This window comes from Pinus tabuliformis, chromosome 1_2 (assembly GCF_031772625.1).
Source record: "Pinus tabuliformis cultivar Carrire ecotype Pingquan chromosome 1_2, CPIR1, whole genome shotgun sequence".
NCBI classification, from domain to species: Eukaryota; Viridiplantae; Streptophyta; class Pinopsida; order Pinales; family Pinaceae; genus Pinus; species Pinus tabuliformis.
The window spans coordinates 492,561,499-492,580,709 of NC_142298.1; positions in this window are offsets into that span (position 1 = coordinate 492,561,499).

Consider the following 19,211-nt stretch of genomic DNA (forward strand, 5'->3'; position numbering starts at 1 on the left):
GGGTTTCAAAAGTGGTCTACTGATCATAGAAAGAAAAACTCCTGAATAAAGCTGAAGAGAGTGAAGAAAAAACCAAACCTAGAGGCAGAAATAGTCTTATCTTATCAACGCACCTGTAACACAGGGAAACAGGGATGCATCTCACCTACTGCACATGGGAGGTGCGATGCATCTAGATTTCCAAGAAGAGAAGGTGCGATGGTACAGGGATGAGACTTTAACTTGGTTTTTGGTCACATTTTGTAGCGTAGTTCAGGGATTTAGGCTGAGCTAATGATAGTCAGTAACTACAAAGTATAGGGGCTAATCTAATGAGGTTACTTGAGCTACCTCTAGGGCACTTAGGATGTTTGAAAGTCAATTGTTCAGTTCATAAACAAACCCAAAGATTGACTGAAGCAGCGTTGATCGACTTTGCACTTGCATAGGAAATGTAGTTCGAAGGCTAGCTGGCTTAAATTCAAGCTCCGTCTGTGGTTTATGAATAAAAAAAATAGAGAAAAGCAATCAAACTAATCGCTCCCCAGTGGAGTCTCCATTTTGTTACCAGGAAATCTAGTTTCTATTCAGAATTTCTAGTCCCACTAAGACGGGTAGCTATCTTAGAAACAAACAAACTAAAGTCACTTATACTTTCCTTTATGAGAGATAGATGAGAAAGAAGCAGAGACTACCAACCTCAGTCTTTCGCTTGGTTCCTTGCTTGTTTCCTTTCCCCTTCAACAGAATCTCACCACTGCTTCATTACTTGTCCCGCTTCAAAGAGCACCTGTAGAGTCACAGCAGCATGATACCATCAAAGCATAGAGATCTATCACTATAAACAATATAGGATCATATATATATTGACCATACAAATGCATATATTAACACAATATTCAGAGATACACAAGAATATGGAGGAAAACTCAAATAGCTTTATTGATAAAAGTAGTAGAAGAGAGGATTACAACCACTTGGTCTGACCCAGTGCCATCCTCCCAGCTTGAAAGACCTTTTCACCTCATACAAAGCAAGATCACCCAACAATGTCTTTAAAGAGAAACCAGCAACACCTCTTTGCAAATTACCAAATTCCAACCTCTAGATCTCTGGGATGAGGGATCCATATATAGATATTTGTAGGGAGGTGAGTCAGCTTCTGGGATTTTGATTAGTGTCATCTCTCTGATAGTTCTTGGTTTCACTTGGATATTTTATGATCTCTTACTCATCCTTGGGCGAATCCAGGGAGGCAAGTGTCAAATGAGCAGCTTCTAGAAGATTCTTAGGGTCTCCACCTAGCAAACTGCTTGTGCCATTTGTCTACTCTCGCTCATTGCACCCTAGAGAAGGGATTTCTAGTATGCATCACACGTTTTACATGTGGCAGGTGAGATGCATTGCACCCTTTGCACTGGGTAGTCTGTATGGTCCTGCTTTGACCAGTTCTGAGTAGTTTTTCATGGATAACCTCTGGGAGATGATGTAACCAGTTGACCTTGCTCCTTTAGGGTATGAAACAACACTTTTAGGGAATTAGAAGCCCTTGGTTTATGGACATAAATGATTGGGGTTGCAGTGCCCAAATATGTCTATAACATTTTCGGTAAACCTGCATAGCGCAGGTTGTAGTCTCACCCAAAGTAGTATTGGGGGATGCTAGAACTAGTTTTATGCATCTAAAGACATTTTGATAAGTGATCTTAAGCCTTTGTATGTCAGATATTCCTTCGTGCAACTCAATATATTTCTATGGTCCACTATTGTAACTCTAAGAAAATGGCTTCTAGACCTTCATGAAGGCCTGCAATCAGACTTTATAGACCCTAAATAAGATAATTGTCCACTTTCATGCACTAATTAATAAACCTAGATCTTCCTTCGTGTAGATCTATCCAATTCATCAGAAATCATAACATAATTAACCCTTATCTTCGTGAAAATAGATAATTACTAAGTTCACACATAAATATTAGAGATTCAATTGATTCGTGCAACATTTATACATTATTTTAGAGAAAACATATCATTGAGCGACATAACATAACATGAACATAATTAAGAATAATACTCAAAGGCAAGGTATTTATGCAAAATCAATCTTTATTAAGCTTAAACGTTCAGTTTATAGACTTCTCTACCCTACAAACTCAGTTGCGGATTTACCAAGGACTCGTGTTCACTCAGTTGTAGGAGCCTTCCCCTTTCACCTAAGTACAAAAAGAAGAGCCTTCCCGCCTTAGCACTTGCCCAAAAAAATCTCTATATTCACTTAGTTACTTGTAAACTACTTCTTAGACTCATTATGACTCAACTATATATAGCCTTTTTTAATACAATAACATGGTCCACGGACCATGGGTGAGTCTCAACAACTAACTTGTCACTTACCCAAAAAAGGGTCTAAGTCCCCTTTGACTCCTATCTAGCTGCGTGATCCGCATCCAAATTTCATGGACACTTTACATTATTTACAAAACATTTACAAAATTTGGTTAAAATAACCTCAAAACTACCCCTGGGGACCCTATCCCAACAGGCCCCCAACAAAAATATGGTGGCTCACCCTCAAGTCACTCGGCTGGTGCCTTGATCTTGCTATGGAGGCCACCTAGCTCGACTTGCAATGCTGCTATGTCAGTGGAGCTTTGTACCGTGGCCTGCTGCACTTCCTCCACTAACTTTTCCATCATTGGGCCTTTTGCTACTAGTTGCTTTGTTCTCTATGTCTGTTGCAATGTATTTAGTTTTTCCTGAAGTGATAGAGTAAGTTGGTAGGCTTCCTCTATCAATGGCTATAATCTGGCCTTGAGAAGGGCCTCTTTTCTATGAAACTCTTCCATATGTGATTGGAGTTGCTTCCCTTCCTGCAATTGCATGAGGCATTGGGTTGGTGCCAAAGTGCGCTTAGTTGCTAGGACTTCATCATACTTGTGTTGTGTTTCCCTGATATTGGTGTTAATCCTTTGCAAGTTAGGGTCCTCCTGTAGGTTCAATCATAGCTCCATATCTTGATCAAACATCATCATGCTGAGTATGATTGTGGTATCCAATGTGCTCATGTTTTCCCTGATCACTGCTCTACGTTGCTCCCAAACCTCTAGTGGAGTGGTTGGCTGAAACTTTAGCTCAACTATGAGATATTCATCTGAAAATTGAATGTAACTTTACCAAGCTTATCCTTCGATGCGTGGACCAACAACCAATTTTTGGAATTTTATTGTAGATGTGGCATCCTCTAGGATGTTCAACTCTAGAGCTGTCTTGCAGGCCTATTCTATTTCTGTCTCTAGGTTCTGACTTCGTGCTTGAAACTCCTCCTTTTCTTTTAGTTCCTGATATTTCTTCATGAACATCTACTCATGATTGACCTTAAATTCACTTATGAATGTAAGGGCACACTTCTCTCTGATCCTTAGCTCATCCAAAACCCCCTGATGTAATGCACAGAGGGTCTGATGCGACAGTGCAACCATGTTGACTCCAATTTCCTTCACTGTACTCAACATAGCGCGGTCTTCCTTGGATTCCACATGGACTGATCCTTCTGGTAAAGGTATGACTCTAAGGTCCAGAGTTCATTCCAGCTCTACTACTATCCCGCTTCCTTGCACCCTGCTCACTTTCCCAATGCTCACATGAATCCCGTCAGTCTGGATATGCAGCTCGCGTAGATCCTTCTGGACGTTCCCTAGTGTCTGCATGTATTGTTGGTCAAACTGCTACCACAACTCTGTTGTTGTGTCTTTGACCTTGTGACCAATCTCATTGAGATCCCCTTCTTTGAGGACCATCAGGTCGATGTGCGTCTATTTTTCTGATTTATGATTCTTTCGTGGCCCAACGGTCATATCCTTTCTGTGCTTCTTCAATGTGAAGGGAGTTCTTTGCTCCTCTCCAACGCCTCCCCTGTCTTGATAATTCATGCTCATCTGTATGCTGGGAAGCTGATTCTTTAAATTCCTCTGTGCCAATATGCTGTGCCTCAGCACGTTCCTTTGCAGTTCACTCTTTTTCCTCAGTTGCCTTAGCAACAACTTATTTCTTCTTATTCTTAGACAGAGCTCGTGCTCCCTTCTGTGTTGCCTCTTTATGCTTTTGCGTAGCGGTTGACTACGCAACAGAGCTCTCGGCACCCTTACTGGTACCTGCACTAAGGCCCGTGGGTTCGCACCACTCCACTGGCCAACTCCCCACGATCTCCTGTACATATCTTTATGATACTAAGTATGGCAGCTTGTTCCATATATGCTTTGGGACCTTCCACGCGTTGATTGAGACATTGTGGAAATCGGCCTTGAACTCCATGAAGGCCTTTAATTGGTCATACAAGGTTGGGGACAACCTTGGCTGCTGATTGATTACTATCCTAAGATACATCTCCATCAATATCCAGAAAATCTTCGACTCCTTGATCCTGTCCAGATCATTTGTTGCCCACAGCGAACCAAACTTCGCTACCTCTGGTAAGTATTCCGCCTGCAGAGGAAACTGGCTGTCCTTTGGCAATCTCCATGCGACTAAGACAATTGAAAACAATAGCCATGCATAATGGAATCGTTTACTATCCTCTTGAGCTTCACAACAGTTCACGAGGAAATCCTTGCTCAAATACTTCACCCAGTTATATTGAACTCCTTTCACGCAATGGCCAACTAATGATACTACTAGTGCCCGAACTTTGTCCGCGTGACATTTCCTCATGATCTTTCCTACAAGAATTTGGGTGGTGAACTACATTTCCTGGTCCTCAATAGAGCAGATAGAATATTTGTGCGACTTCTTTATGAGACCAAACTCTACCTTCATCTTATCTGCTAACTCCTTTTTTCCAGTTTTCCCTCCAAAATCTTTAGCAGGGTTTGCCCCTTTGTACGACAGCTTTGTGATTCGACAAATGAGCATATCGGTGATCAAGATGGGTTCCCCAAACCATAGGCACCCATAATGTACCAGCACAAGTAGCTGGTGCACACAGATCGTGTTGATGATTGATCTATGAAAATGTGGTACGTAGAGAATCTACAGCAACCCAGCCTGCTCAACACCTCTCACCCAATTCATGGGATCCAACCGCATAACTCCAGTCTCTTCATAGTAGATTTTCTTCATATATTTTCTAGTGTCCAAATGAGGGAATCTCTCATGGTCCACGAGATCCCAATCCTCCATATTTAGAATTGGAATGCACGCTAAGACTGTGCCTTCAAATTCAACATGTTCGGGCAACAGGGGCGTTGAGAGTGTAACCTTCCCGGAATCAAGCTCTTTTGTAACTTTTTCCTCCCCTCTCTACAGAGGGATATACTCCAAGAGTCATGTGATAGACTTTCCCTCCTTTGCATCCAATTGCTCCACTCCTTGGTGTTGGCTTATATGGGTCTGACCCAGGTTTGGAAGAGCTATTTAGCCAAAAAAATCTCACAGCTACCGGCCCTTTCGGCAACAACCTGTGGAGCACGGACTGAGGTATCACCTGAGGTAGTAGGGGAGGGTGCTAGAACTAGTTTTCTATGCCCTAGGGATGTCTTGGTGTGGTCTGGAGGTTTTGTGCCCTGGTTTATAGCTCCGCGCTGTTCGATATTCACACAGATCCAACTTGAGTATATCTTTCTTATTAGAGCGCTTTTCCATTAAATGATGTGGTTATCAATTACCAAGGTCTTTAAGCAAACATTTAACCAATGCAATTGATTCACGTATTAAAATAAACCCAGATTTATACTCATTCCAACCATAAGCAAATAAGATTAAACAGATAGTATGACAGTTCAGAAGACACACAGAATTCTAGAAGAAACTTGTCTTTATTTCCACTTTGTCCTTAATACATCCAGATTTGCCCTGCACACTCAGCTGCAATGGTCCACACACACAGCTATGGACTTTCTAGGCCTTTGCGCACATAGCTACAGAGCCTCTACCTACCACACCAACCCCTTGACTTGGACTTACAGACGCTTTCCAAATATATTTTTCAAGAACCCATTATATTTCATATCCCCTCAAGGAACTGTCTTTCCCTCATAGAGCCGCGCTCTATTTATATCCATCCTTGGCCCACGATCCCTGTGTGGGCCGACTCTATTTATATTTCTTTACATTATTTTTGGGCATGTTAGCCTCCTATTGCGATAGGTTGTCATTTTTCATGATTGACAGTGGAAGTGCCAAATATGTTCATCTTTTCCATGCTGTAAAAGTTCCATATTTGATGTGGCATGCCATTTTTGTTTCAGTTAAGGGAAGGCCAAACAGTTTAATCTTGGCTTCCCTAGGTTTAAATTTCATGTTTTAGAATATAGAGATGAATATTTGTCCAAACAGCTTAATCTTGGCAGATTTGTAGATAGGTAGAGAAGCGAGGGTGCTCAACAGCTTAATCTGAGCCCGGAAGAAATAAGGGTCGACTTAGATAGGAGGATAGCAAAAAGAAAAGAATGAAAAGCTGGGTTTGCTAGTTCAAGTGCACCCAAACCAAAAAGAAGATAAAATGCTAGGTAAGTAGGTTGGGTAGGTAGTTTTGTGGTGACAGATTAATGAATTGTGATCCATTTTATGTTTTCAAGTGTCAAATCTATTCAGATCACAGGTATGAGGTAGTTTTTCATTCGGAGCAGCTCAAGCGAGGCATGTTTAACTTCCCCTTCTTCTCCTTCCCCAAATCATTCATTAACTTCCCTAAAGAGGTCAAGATCTGCTTGATACCTCTTAAATTCATCATTTTCATATCATTTTCCTTAGTAAAGATCTGCTTTACTTAAGGAGTGTTCATATGTCTTCTACAAGTCCTATTTCCCCTTTGAAAGCCTAAGTTGCTCATACTTAGCGCTTTCTTCACAAATCCATATTAACTTCTAACTTTATTATGTAAATCCCTATCTATTTCCCCTCCCCCTACTTAAAAAGCACTAAATAGCTCCCCTATATACATATCCCCTCCCCTTGGTTGAAAAATAACCATAAGTATGCTTGGGAATTGCTAAGTTTGCCTGAAACTTAGCAAGAACCCTCTTTTTCCTCCTTAACCATCTTCCAAATGCATTAGGACTCATTCCTATGCATAAAATCCCTTCCAAATGTATAAAAATCATCATTAACCATGTTTTAACCTTTTTAAGGGCTCAAAACCCTTCTCACAACATATAAAATTCCTCTTAAATGCTTTTGGACTCCTTCCAAGCATTAAAACCCATGTTTTAGGCTATCGGACCCCTTCCGATGCCTTAGAATCCCTTCAAAACATTAAAAAGGTCCCTCCGATTTCACAAAGCCTCCCTTTACTGTTAAAGCCTTGCTCCAAATACAAAAGCTCCCTTTTGGACCCCCTCCGATGCAATATCGTAGTCGGGAGGGGGCAGTCATGTGTTAAAAGCAATATATACTGGGTCCCGATTACAAAACCGCCGATGTGATTTTGACGATTGACATATCGCAAAGTTTGGGCCCCCAATACATACCCCCGACCTCTCTGCCGATGCGATATCGGTGATCGCTTATCGCATCACAATAAAATATGGCGCGCACCCCGTCCCCGCATATCGCGATATGCCGACTGCACCGTAGCCGTCCGATCAGATCCCAAATCAACGATCCAGAATTCATCGCTCCATCCATTTCGCTATCGGCATTTCGCATATATATAAAGTCCTCCACCCTGCCGATATGTGATATTGCGATTTAATCTTGACCGTTGGATCTGTCCACGCTAGATCCAACGGCCAGGATTTAATCTAATCTACAGCGGCACTCCCGCCTCCGTTTTTCACGGTTTTTGCATACAATTTGGTCTTTTCCTTTGTAAAGGAAAAAAGACCCATTTCTTCATTGTTTCATGCGTATGCCTGTACGCGCCCAGTCAAAGGAAATGATGCATTCTTAAGCCATTTTGGATCACTCCAAAACCCGGTATTGCTCCATGAAGCCAACACGGCCCAGCACATTTATCAGCAAGCCTTCCTCTACCATTTTTTGCAGGATTTCTTCATGAATGATTGATATTTGATCGGCCAAGTGCCGATAGCATTCCAAAGGCCACGGAAATCATTGCAGTAGTTATTTTTGCCTTGAAAGGGCAAAAAAGGGGCGAGTTGACTGTTTAAAGAGTATCAGAGGAAAGATAAAACCCAGATTCAATTAAAAGAGTATCAGTGAAGTGGCAAAGTGTATCAGGTGAAAAAATCAGCGGAGGACTTTAAATGCGAGGCAGATGGCAGTAAAGGCCCCAAACAATGTAAAAAAAGTAGCTCAAAGCCATCAAAGCCCGCCAGATCATAGTTATGGGCATTAAAGCCACTTAGCAGCAGCAGAACCACCTAAAAGAGGCAGTTCAAGTGTTTCCAGGCCCAATTTTGCAGAAGTAGTGTATGAAGACACATATGGGCAGCGCTTCTGTATTCAAGGAGCAGTTATGGAAAAATTGCCAACACATTGCAGCAAGGACCAATATTTATTCATTCTTATGGCTGTTGCTTCCTCCGCAGCTCAAGTAGATATTTTTTACATTTATTTTCAACAGATGTTAGGTTAGAAGCATTTATTTCTTCAGATCTGCTGTTGTAGATATTTTTTTAGATATTTTCTCTATTTATACCACCCTATGCATTGTGAAAAGGGTTGTTTGGTTGTATTTCTCATTCCGGATTTGCCCTGTAAGTTTAAGAACCTCTGTAATCAAAGATTGCTGGAATGTTTGCATCTAAAATGGCTGGTTGTGCTTTCAATGGCTGAAGAGCTTGATATGGAATTCTCGTGCTTGCTCATGGTCCAATAAGTCTTTCCTCCCTCTGTTTATCAGTTTATATGTATCTGTATCATCTATATATCATAATCTAAGTTGCAAGAAGAAGGAATAGTTCATAACTGGTTTTCATGCCCTTTGTCCTCAATTCTTGTAACTTTTCTATGTTTTCCTCTGAATTAGTGATGAATATGCATGCTTAATTGATCATGTTTAAGCTATTTCTCATTTCTGAATGCTATTTAGGAATCCTTCATTGCTCCTACATAGTCTTCATTCACTTTCCCTCTTTGGCTGGATGAGATATCCTTAATTGCCTCTCATCCCCTGACCTCCATTTCATCTTTGTTCCAGCATTTAACATTGTGTCATGTATAGCTATCCTGCTCTGTATTCCCCTCTTCCGCCAAGGAAAACACACCCTTCATTTCACATTCATTGACTCCATGCCCAATGGTTTGAACTTCTTACACTTTGCATGCCAACTCTGCTTGAATAGATCAACCATCCCACCAAAACTCAAACAAAACCCATGTGCATCATATCTAGCCTAAAATCATCCCTTAAACAAAGCTAAATCCTAAAGAGAGAGCCCTCTCTGACTGCAGGTAGGCTAGGACCTGCAGTCCAAAGATTGGTTTGTGGTTACCTTGGCCGTATTCCCTTAGGAGTCAAAGGGAACAACTTGAGTGTTAACAGGGCAGACTACCCTTTGACTCAATCCTACTATAATTCGCGCTCCGCATACTTCAGAGTTTTTACAATAATTTAATCCTACTTTTTGGGCTTTCTGCCCCAAAACCCGTTACGCGGGACCTCCGCTACCAAATAGTCCCCCAACAAAATCATCATGACTCATCCTGAGTCACTCGCTGGTGCAACTAAACAGTCTGCCTTGGATTCACGGTTCGCCTCCCTATGAGTGGCGCTCGTCATCCTGCTGCTCCTTCATTGTTTCCTACAACGCTTCGTCCAGCTCCTACTTCGGTGTTTCTACCAAGTCTCGTAATTGATGATGCTCATTCTACTCTGCTCGCTTAACACATAACACCCCCTCATAGTATTTTAACATGAGCGGGGGAGCCGCATATGGGACCTCCTAGTACCACCGCAGCTACTTTCATCCCTTGTATCTTCTCTTCGCACTGTCTGCTACAACTTGTGTTGCAATTTTGCAAGACCCTAGCTGTTGTCTGCAAGATCCAAATCTTTGAGGGACATCACAGACGACTTATTAACTACATATCTACCCCTAGTCATTGTCTGTCTATCCTTTCATTGTTCTGTTGTAGTGCATCGTCCTACCCCTAGGTGAGGCAACAACATCCAGACCAATTCTACTTCGTATTCCCTCTTTTCTGGTAGATCCCCTACTGGTGATGCTGCAGCCTACAGGATGCCTGCAGCTATCACCCCCATACTCCTTAGAAAGTCCTACTACTCCATTGGCCAGATTAATACCTTTAGGCACATGCCTTGTGCAAAGATAATGAACAGCTCCATATGTGTTGTCGAAGTGTAGGCCACCCAGTGGATTCCCCTCGGTGATTTATAAGCCATGCAAATTTCGAATGGACTGATTGCCATCTGTTCTAGTTCGTGCAAACTTTTTGTGTAAAACCTATGGCAGCTCATTCCATATCTGGTTCATACTGTTTCTCTTAATTTCCCGCCACCTACTCCCTTTTGCCATGATGTAGACATCTTGTCATGAATAGTGATATCAACGGTCATCATTCCTTTATCAGCGTGTCCACATGAGCCTTCTCGTGCAACCGTGACCCTTTTGTTTGGTCAAATGTACGTGCACCTTAGTACTTGCGCATTTGTCCCCCAGGCTGCTTTATCATCCCCCGCTCTCTTGCAACTGGGTGGAGCAGTGAGACTATCTTCTGAACAGCTAGTCAGGCGGTCGGCCCGCCCGTGTAGAGCTTGAGGCGACTGCCATTAACTCTTCTTGGGAAGGGGTCTCCATTGAGTATATCCCATTGAACCGCACCCCCATCAATGACTTCTTTGATGACATAGGGTCCCAACCAGTGCATGCGGAGTTTTCTTGGGAATTTTTCGAACTTACTCTCATAAAGCAATACTAGATCGTTCTCCTTGAAGGTGCGCAACTTGATATGGTGATCGTGCCACACTTTCTTGTGTTGTTTCTGTACTTGCTGATGGAATCCAGCCAAAAATTGTTCCTCCTCAAATTCTTCTAGTCATGCGAGCCTCTCTTCTAAGGCCCCACGGTCTGCCATACCTGTGATTGCCCCGATCCGCAGACTAGGCACAATATATTCCATAGGCATAACAACCTCCTTGCCATAGACTAAGCAAAACGATGCCTGGCCTGTCAGCTTCTTGCACATCATTCGGTATGCCTATAACACAGCAGGGATGCGCAAGTGCCAGTCATTGTGTCATGCATTAGAGACCTTAGTCAATGCGGTCTCCAAAATTTTGTTGAAGGCCTCGACGGTCCCATTTGCTTGCAGATGGTAGGGCGTACTTTCTTGGTGATATATCTGAAATTCCTCCATGAGTGTACTGATCGTTTCATTTAGAAAATGTGTTCCCCTATCACTCATGAGAATTTTGGGGCAGCCAAACTTGGTCAGGACGTTCTCGAACAAAAATTTTGCTGTTGTCGCAGTCGTGCAATCCTTAATTAGCTGCGGCTTGGCCCATCAGGTCAAATATTTGGTCACATTGATGATATAACGCGTGCCCTTCTTTCCTCATTGTTCAATAGGCCTGACAAAGTTGATCGCCCATTCCTCAAATGGCTGTAGCGTTATTTGTGGCTGAAGTGGAATATCATCCCTTCACGATGGTTTTCCCATCCGTTGACATACATCGCAGGTCGACAATATGCTTTGAAATCTTGATGTAGAGTAGGCCACCATAATTTGGTGCGAAGAATCTTCTGGGCTATGGCATGGCCTGCATAATGTCCGTTAGCAACCCCTCCATGTGCTTTGGCTAGGATTTGTCCACTCTCGAATTCCAATACATACCGACGCAATATTTCGTCATTGCCCATCTTGTATAGGTGGCCTAAAATTATGGTAAAATCTGCTACGAGTATCAATAATTCCTTCTTTTGCTGGATAGAATACCCTTGTGGCACAATGCCTGTAGTTAAAAAGTGGATAATATCTTCAAAGTGGCCGTCTGCAACACGCACGGCGTATAACTGGGCATCCGGGAGTCCCTCCTCTAGATTTGTTGGTTCTTCACCAATCTCAATTCAGGACAGGTGATCCGGACTTGCATTCAGACGTTCTGGCTTTACAACAAACTCAAAGTGATATTCTTGAAACAGTAGCAACCATCGATAGATGCGCCGCCCCAACACAGGCTTATTCGCTAGGTATTTGAGTGCAGAGTGATCAGTATACATCTTAAAATGTCTGCTGAGCTGATAGTGACGAAAACTTTGGAGTGCGTATACCATCGCCAATCCCTCTTGCTCAGTAGTAGAGTAATTCTTTTCTGCTTTGGACAACCTACAATTTACGAACGCAATCAGGTGATCAATTCCTTTCGTGCCTTCTTGAGTGAGTACTGCACCCAACGCGATACACGACACATCAACATGTACATGAAATTCAACGTCCCACTTTGGAAAGACCAAGATAGGGGCAGATGCCATCTTTTCCTTAAGCGTTTCCAAGTTTTTGTTACATTCCTCATTCCAGCAATATGTGGCATCCTTCTTCAGTAACTGTTCCATTGGAGCCGTGATCTAGGCATAGTTTTTTATAAACTTCCAGTAGTAGCCCTTCTGTCCCAATGTAGCGCGTAATTGCTTTACACTTCACGGTGCTTGCAAATTTAGTATGACAGTGATTTTTGCCGAATCCACCATCAATCCTTGCTTACAAACCACATGGCCTAGCAAGTTCTCAAAAGGGATGAGGAAAGTACACTTCTTTAGATTGAGTGCAATGTGGTGCTGACAGTAGGTATCCAACATCAATCGTAAACTTGGGACATGTTTCTTAACCAAGCCAAATACGGTTCAGTCATCCAGGTAGAATTCTAAGAACTTGTGGATAAATTCTTTGAACATGGCTACCACAATACGGGAAAATATCACTGGTGCATTCTTTAGCTCAAAGGGAATTACCATATACTAAAAACCAACCCCATTCAGTAGCAAACATTGTCTTGCTTCGATCCTCTGGAGCGATCTTGATCTGATGGTACTCGGAAAATCCGTCCGTGAAGGAGTAGGCTTCCCGTCCACCCACATTTTCTAGTATCTCATCTATAAAGGGTGTTGGAAATGGATTGTTAACACAAGCATCATTGAGTTTCCACAAATCTACGTAGATGTGGATCTCACCCTTCTGTTTCTTCTCCTGCATGACCATAGGACTTACCCAATCAGACTCCTCGACTGGTTCAATAATTGCTACTGCCAGCATTTTGTCCAATTCTTCGCAGACCTTTGCTTTGTATTATGGATTCAGCCGATAGGGTTGCCGTTTCACTAGCTTTGCATCTGGCTTAAAAGTTATTTTCATCATCCCTAAGTCTTCTAGAATCCCTTTCAGCTCCATAATTTTTGTAGGGAATAATTCTTGATATTCATCGAGCAACTCGATGATCTTTTCCACCGTGGCGTCATCCCAATAGTCCCCAAGCATAACATACTTCGGCTCTTCCTCTATTCCAATGTTTATCTGCTTTGTTTTCAATGGCACCATGATGTCTGGATCTTCTATCTCGGGGCCACACACCTCACGACTACCTTCGGATTCTGGTATATTGATGTTACGTGGGTCATCCTCATCATCTTCTACTTGTACATTGTAACATGCTAAGCCCTGGCTCAACTGTCACAGCGAGTCTAATGGCATGACTTCTTCTGATTCCAGCAATGTTTTGAAGATGGCAGTTTTTACTAACTGTAATGCGTCATCCATGGTATCCATCCATTCATCTTCAAAGAGAAATCTTGACAAAAACCCTTTGCGTAGGATATCCCACTCATTGGTGCCATGTCGGAGCTTTGTTTCCGTATACCAGTTCCTTGGAATGACATCCAGGGTATGATAAAATAAGTGCACCCATTCTCGTTGAGGCTCCATACTATAAGATTTGGTCCATTTTCTCAAGTGTATGCACAGATTCTCTCATCCATCATATTTCTCCATTATTCATAGCGCTGGCTTCTCAAATCTTATCTACAGCATGCACCTGCAGCTTTGCCAATCTTCGAAGGTTCCTTCATGGGTACCCCACCATCATGCTGGTGTCGCACATAATGCCCATTTTAGTGCATCGAACCATTGGTACTCTAGTACTGTGCTTTCAAATTTAACTAGGAATTCATCCACTTCTGTTAGTCCATCATATATTGGCAGTTCGTGGGTCTGAGCTTTAACACAATACAAGGATTTTGTCATCATATTACAATGTAGCGTGATTACCCCATTCACGCTGTTTCATCATCATTCGTCTTCTTCATCTGAATCACTAGTGCATGAGTTGGCGTAGCCCCACGAGGGTCTCCTCTCCTCCTTTGGCCCATGTGTAACAATCTTGTAGATACAATCCAATGCATCGTCCCTTTCGTCATTGTGCACAGGTTCTGTGTAGTGTGCTCCTTTTGTTGTATCTAGCGGAACGACTACTCAGAGCGACTTCTTCTCAAATATCATCTTCCTCTATTTGAGTTCAATAACCTAATTCATGTCAGTAGACCAGTTGACCCGTAGCAATGCAGGGTACAAGATATTTTCATCCACAATTTCAATAACTTCAAAGTCTGTCTGGGTACTTGCACCATCAATATCTACTGTGATTCCTTGCAGCCTTCCCATGGGTAAGATCTTCTGCTGATTAGCCATTCACAATTGGATAGGAGACCATTGTAGTGTAGGCTTACCCATGCGCTCCCGAGTCTATTTAGGTAATACGTTTGCATCTGAACCTAGGTCTAGAATGACCTGATCCATCTCGTAGTCGCCAATCTATGTCGTTAACCACATTTCCTGACCCATCCGTGATGCGTGTCTTCCTACATTCCAAACTGCGTGAGGTTCACCCCACCCTACGCACCTATTCATCACTTCATGTAACCCCCTAATTGCCCTGTTGTTGTGAAACAGTTTTATGCATGTCTCTAAGAAGGTAGTCAACATCGAGGGTTCCCTATTCGGCTCAGGCCGATCGCTACTACCTCGAGTAGAGATGCCTATGAAGATTTCCCTAGATTCCATATTGGTTTTCCCATTGACCTTTCTTATGGCTACTCCACTTCGCACTACCATGTTTACCATGGGTTCATCGTCACATGGTTTGGATCTCATCATCTGCATGTTTGGCGTTGTTGTAGGAGGCGTTGTCTTTTTTTCGTGAATCTGCGCTATCAACATGGGGAAATATAGTAGCTCATGATCGAATTGGTCACAATAAGGACATGGAACTCGGGATGGATTGGTACAATCTCACGCATAATGCCCTGGTCCTCCACAGTTGTAATAGATTAGCTGTCGAAGACCCCTTCCTGGTCCCATTCCACCCCGTCCTCGACTATGTCTCGGCAACCCACCATGTGCAAACACTACAGTTGGATCCAAACCGCGCACTTCAGTCTACATTCTGTAGGTAGGTGCCTGGTCCATCAACATTCGATAGCTACGACAATCTCTTTCTTCGTGACCCACCGATCTACAAAAGTTGCAAAAGAGCTACTAGGGGGTCTAGTTGTATTTGGGCAATAGGTGACAGTTGTTAGTGTTGTGCTTCCCTCCTACCTGAAAGATTGTGCACCAGAGCGGGGCAATCACGCTCGGCCCTGCCTGTACCTCTAGTCGCAATGGTGTCGATCCCCCTGTTACCAAAAAATTCACCGAGACCGGACAATGATCTTTATCGTGTCCCTGGCTCTTGCACTTTATACACCATACTTCCTCCCAGACTTCTAGGTGCGGTGTCTATTCTTGTTTCAATGTCTATATTTCCAAACACAAATTTTGGACCTGTGCTTGGATTTGCTGAACTCCCAACCCTGGGTGTTATAGATCTAACCCAAAAATATATGATAATAGAAATAAATCCAAGAATAATAAGATCTAAATATAGAAATGCTTCACTTTATTAATATCAAACCCTTAAGGTAGGGCAACACCATACATTCACTCTTTAAGGAAGGAGAACACTCCACAAGCCATATGCCTGTTCATACAATAATCCTTCACATCTCTCAATGGGGAGTCTCTAGCCTCTATATAGGCCTCATACATACAATACCATGCATCATTACCATGGTTCCTTCAATACCATCTATATAATACCATGGGCCCATTACATTATTACTAACTACTTGTGGTCCCTTACATGATACCGGTTAACCACCTTATTTATTACTATGGCCCATCCCATTATTACATTATTCCCTTGGGTACCTCCCTTTGTACCCCATATTATCCCCCCTAGGTATACTACATTCCACCCGCGTTAACATGTTTCATCCCCGACACATGGGAAGAACACAAATAATAAGATCTACTTTAAAGAGTAGTCCATTGGTACCATGCACGTGCATCTAGCCATCCAAGAGAAAGGTGAACCCTCGATCCAGCTGGTGCCTCGCTCGCTTGAGATGGAAGCTGACCCTGATGGTTCTTCTGTGTAGATGTGTAGTAGGTGGATTGTTTCTCCTCTCTATCTATCATGCGGTGGTTGTTGTCCTTGTGGCTAATTCGTTGCCATCTTGTTAGTTGTTTTCTTGCAGGGTGATGTGGGTGGTGATATGCTGAAGTTTTAACCAATAATGTATCTTTCTTTAATTCACCACCTAATGGAGTCTAATTAGTATCTAGTACATGTTGTGGTGCCTACTGTTGTTTCTTATCTTCCAATATTACTTCAACCACTGAGTCCTCATCTAATGTATTATTACCTGTAACTTTTCTACTTCAACCTCCTTGGACACTAGCTTTTTTTCTGGTACCTAGTTTGATGTTTATGTTTGATTATCAACCATCAAAGGATCATCATCTGATGTGTAAGTGTCATTAGAGCTTTGTGCTTCTGCCTCCATAGTCTCTACTTGGGTCTTAATGGAAATATCCAACAATGTAATTTTCTTCTTTTTTATACTAGAGCTTCAGGAATTTCTTCTGCACATTAATATTGATAGTACCCACAGATTCAATCCAAGGATATCCCAAAACAACATCCATGTTATCCTTATCTGAAATATAAAAGTCACAATGCAACACATACTTATCCCTAGAAAGCTTCAAATCTTTATAAACTTGCACCTGCTCATTATTAACCTATGTGTGCTCCATGTGTTTCGCTGGCACTTGTAATTTTTTTGCCAAGTTGACATTTATGAGATTTTTCTTGCAACTCGGATTTATAGACACAATGATTTTCTCCTTCTGAATCAATCCATGAACCTGCAATAAGGATATACTAGTAGGAAATAACCCCACATGTTTCCCCTTATCTTGTTTTCTAGTCTAAAACCATTTGTCTAAAAGGACGCTTTCAAATTCTACATCTGAACGTTTGATCAACTACTTGTTGTCAATTGAGAACCACCATTTGGCAGCCTCATCTTTGAAACCAAGCCACACTAAATCCTTCCAAAGTTCCCCATATGTGAACTTTTGTCTCTGTATGAATTCTTCAATAGTAGGGCCATTATCTTTTCCTGTAAAAAGCATCTTGCTAGACGGCATGAAAAAAAAATCACTTACTTGGTGAAAATTTAGAGTGGTCGCAGTTTAGTCAATATTGCTCAGAATCTTTATTATGACCTATTTTCGGAAATGGAATGACCATTCTGCATCTTCCCATGTGATAGAAATCCCGATCTAGGCATTGGAATTTTAGATCCACGGTGCAACTCTCCTGCCGTCACCATAAATTCTGAAAAAAGAGCTGATTTTAAATCAGAAATATCTCCCTCATCTGGACTCTGATTCGACTGATTTTTTTTTGAATTTGTGTTTTTTCACAAGAAATCTAGATATGAAATTAGATTTTGCAGATTTTTCCCCAAAATGTATAGATCTGATATGCAAACTCGCCGCCCCAAAAAGCTCCTGCAAAAAATTAAAGAAAATTCTCCACTTTTGCCCAAGTAGTGCTTTGATACCACTTGTTATAGATCTAACCCAGAAATATATGATAATAGAAATAAATCCAAGAATAATAATATCTAAATATACTAATGCTTCACTTTATTAATTTCAAACCCTTAAGGTGGGGCAACACCATACATTCACTCCTTAAGGAAGGAGAACACTCCACAAGCCATATGCCTGTTCATACAAGAATCCTTCACATCTCTTAATGGGGGGTCTCTAGCCTCTATATAGGCCTCATACATACAATACCATGGGTCATTACCATGGTTCACTCAATACCATCTATCTAATACCATGGGCCCATTACATTATTACTAACTACTTGTGGTCCCTTGATACGGGTTAACCACCTTATTTATTACTATGGCCCATCCCATTATTACATTATTCTTTTGGGTACCTCCCTTTGTACCCCATATTATCCCCCCTAGGTATACTACACTGGGTCCTATACCAGGGTTTTGTGCAGCCCCATTGCTGCCTCTAGCGCTTCTGCTTGGGTTGAGATCTTCTGTTGTGACAAGGCCGACTTCAGGTATGGCATTAGTGATGCGATGAACCAAGTGTGGTGTTGTGCATCCCTCAGGGTCATGTTGGCATCACGAATGGTGATTTTCAACCTCTGATCCAAATCCCATGAAGTCTCACTAGGCATCATCGTGATCTCTTTGAATCCAACAACCGACTGTGCTTCTGACTTAGGCCGGCTAAACTCCTTTGTTAATTCAATGTGGATGTCTTCTATCCCCACCATTGGGTTGATGCTTGAATACTTCATGTACCATGTTAGCACTCGATCCTGCAATGCATTGACTAAGATGGCTTTCTTGGTATAATCATTCGTGACCTGTTGTGCGTTCCATACTGACATTAGTACAAACCAAAATTGTTCTGGGTCTTCGCCTCCTACTACTTTGAACACTGGTAACTGAATCTTGTTTGCCATAGTTACCCTTGTTATAGACATTTTTGGGTATTGCAACCCCAATCATAAATGTCCATAAACCAAGGGCTCTTAAGTCCCTAAAAGTGTTGTTCCAACCTCTAAAAGAACAAGGTCAACTGATTACATCTTCTCCCAGAAGTTCTCCATGAAAAACTACTCAGAACTGGTCAAAACTGGACCATCTCACCTGCTCCATGGTCAAAGTGCACTGCATCCCACCTAAATACACACAGGAGGTGCGATGCATACTGAAAATCCCTTCTATGGGGTGCGATGGGCGAGAGTGGACAAATGGCAGGGTCAATCTGCAAGGTGGAGGATCATGGAATCTTCCAGAAACTTCTCCTGTGACACTTGCCTCTCTGCATTCGCCCATGGATGAGTAAGAGATCATCAATCTCCAAGTGGAATCAAGAACTATCAGAGAGAG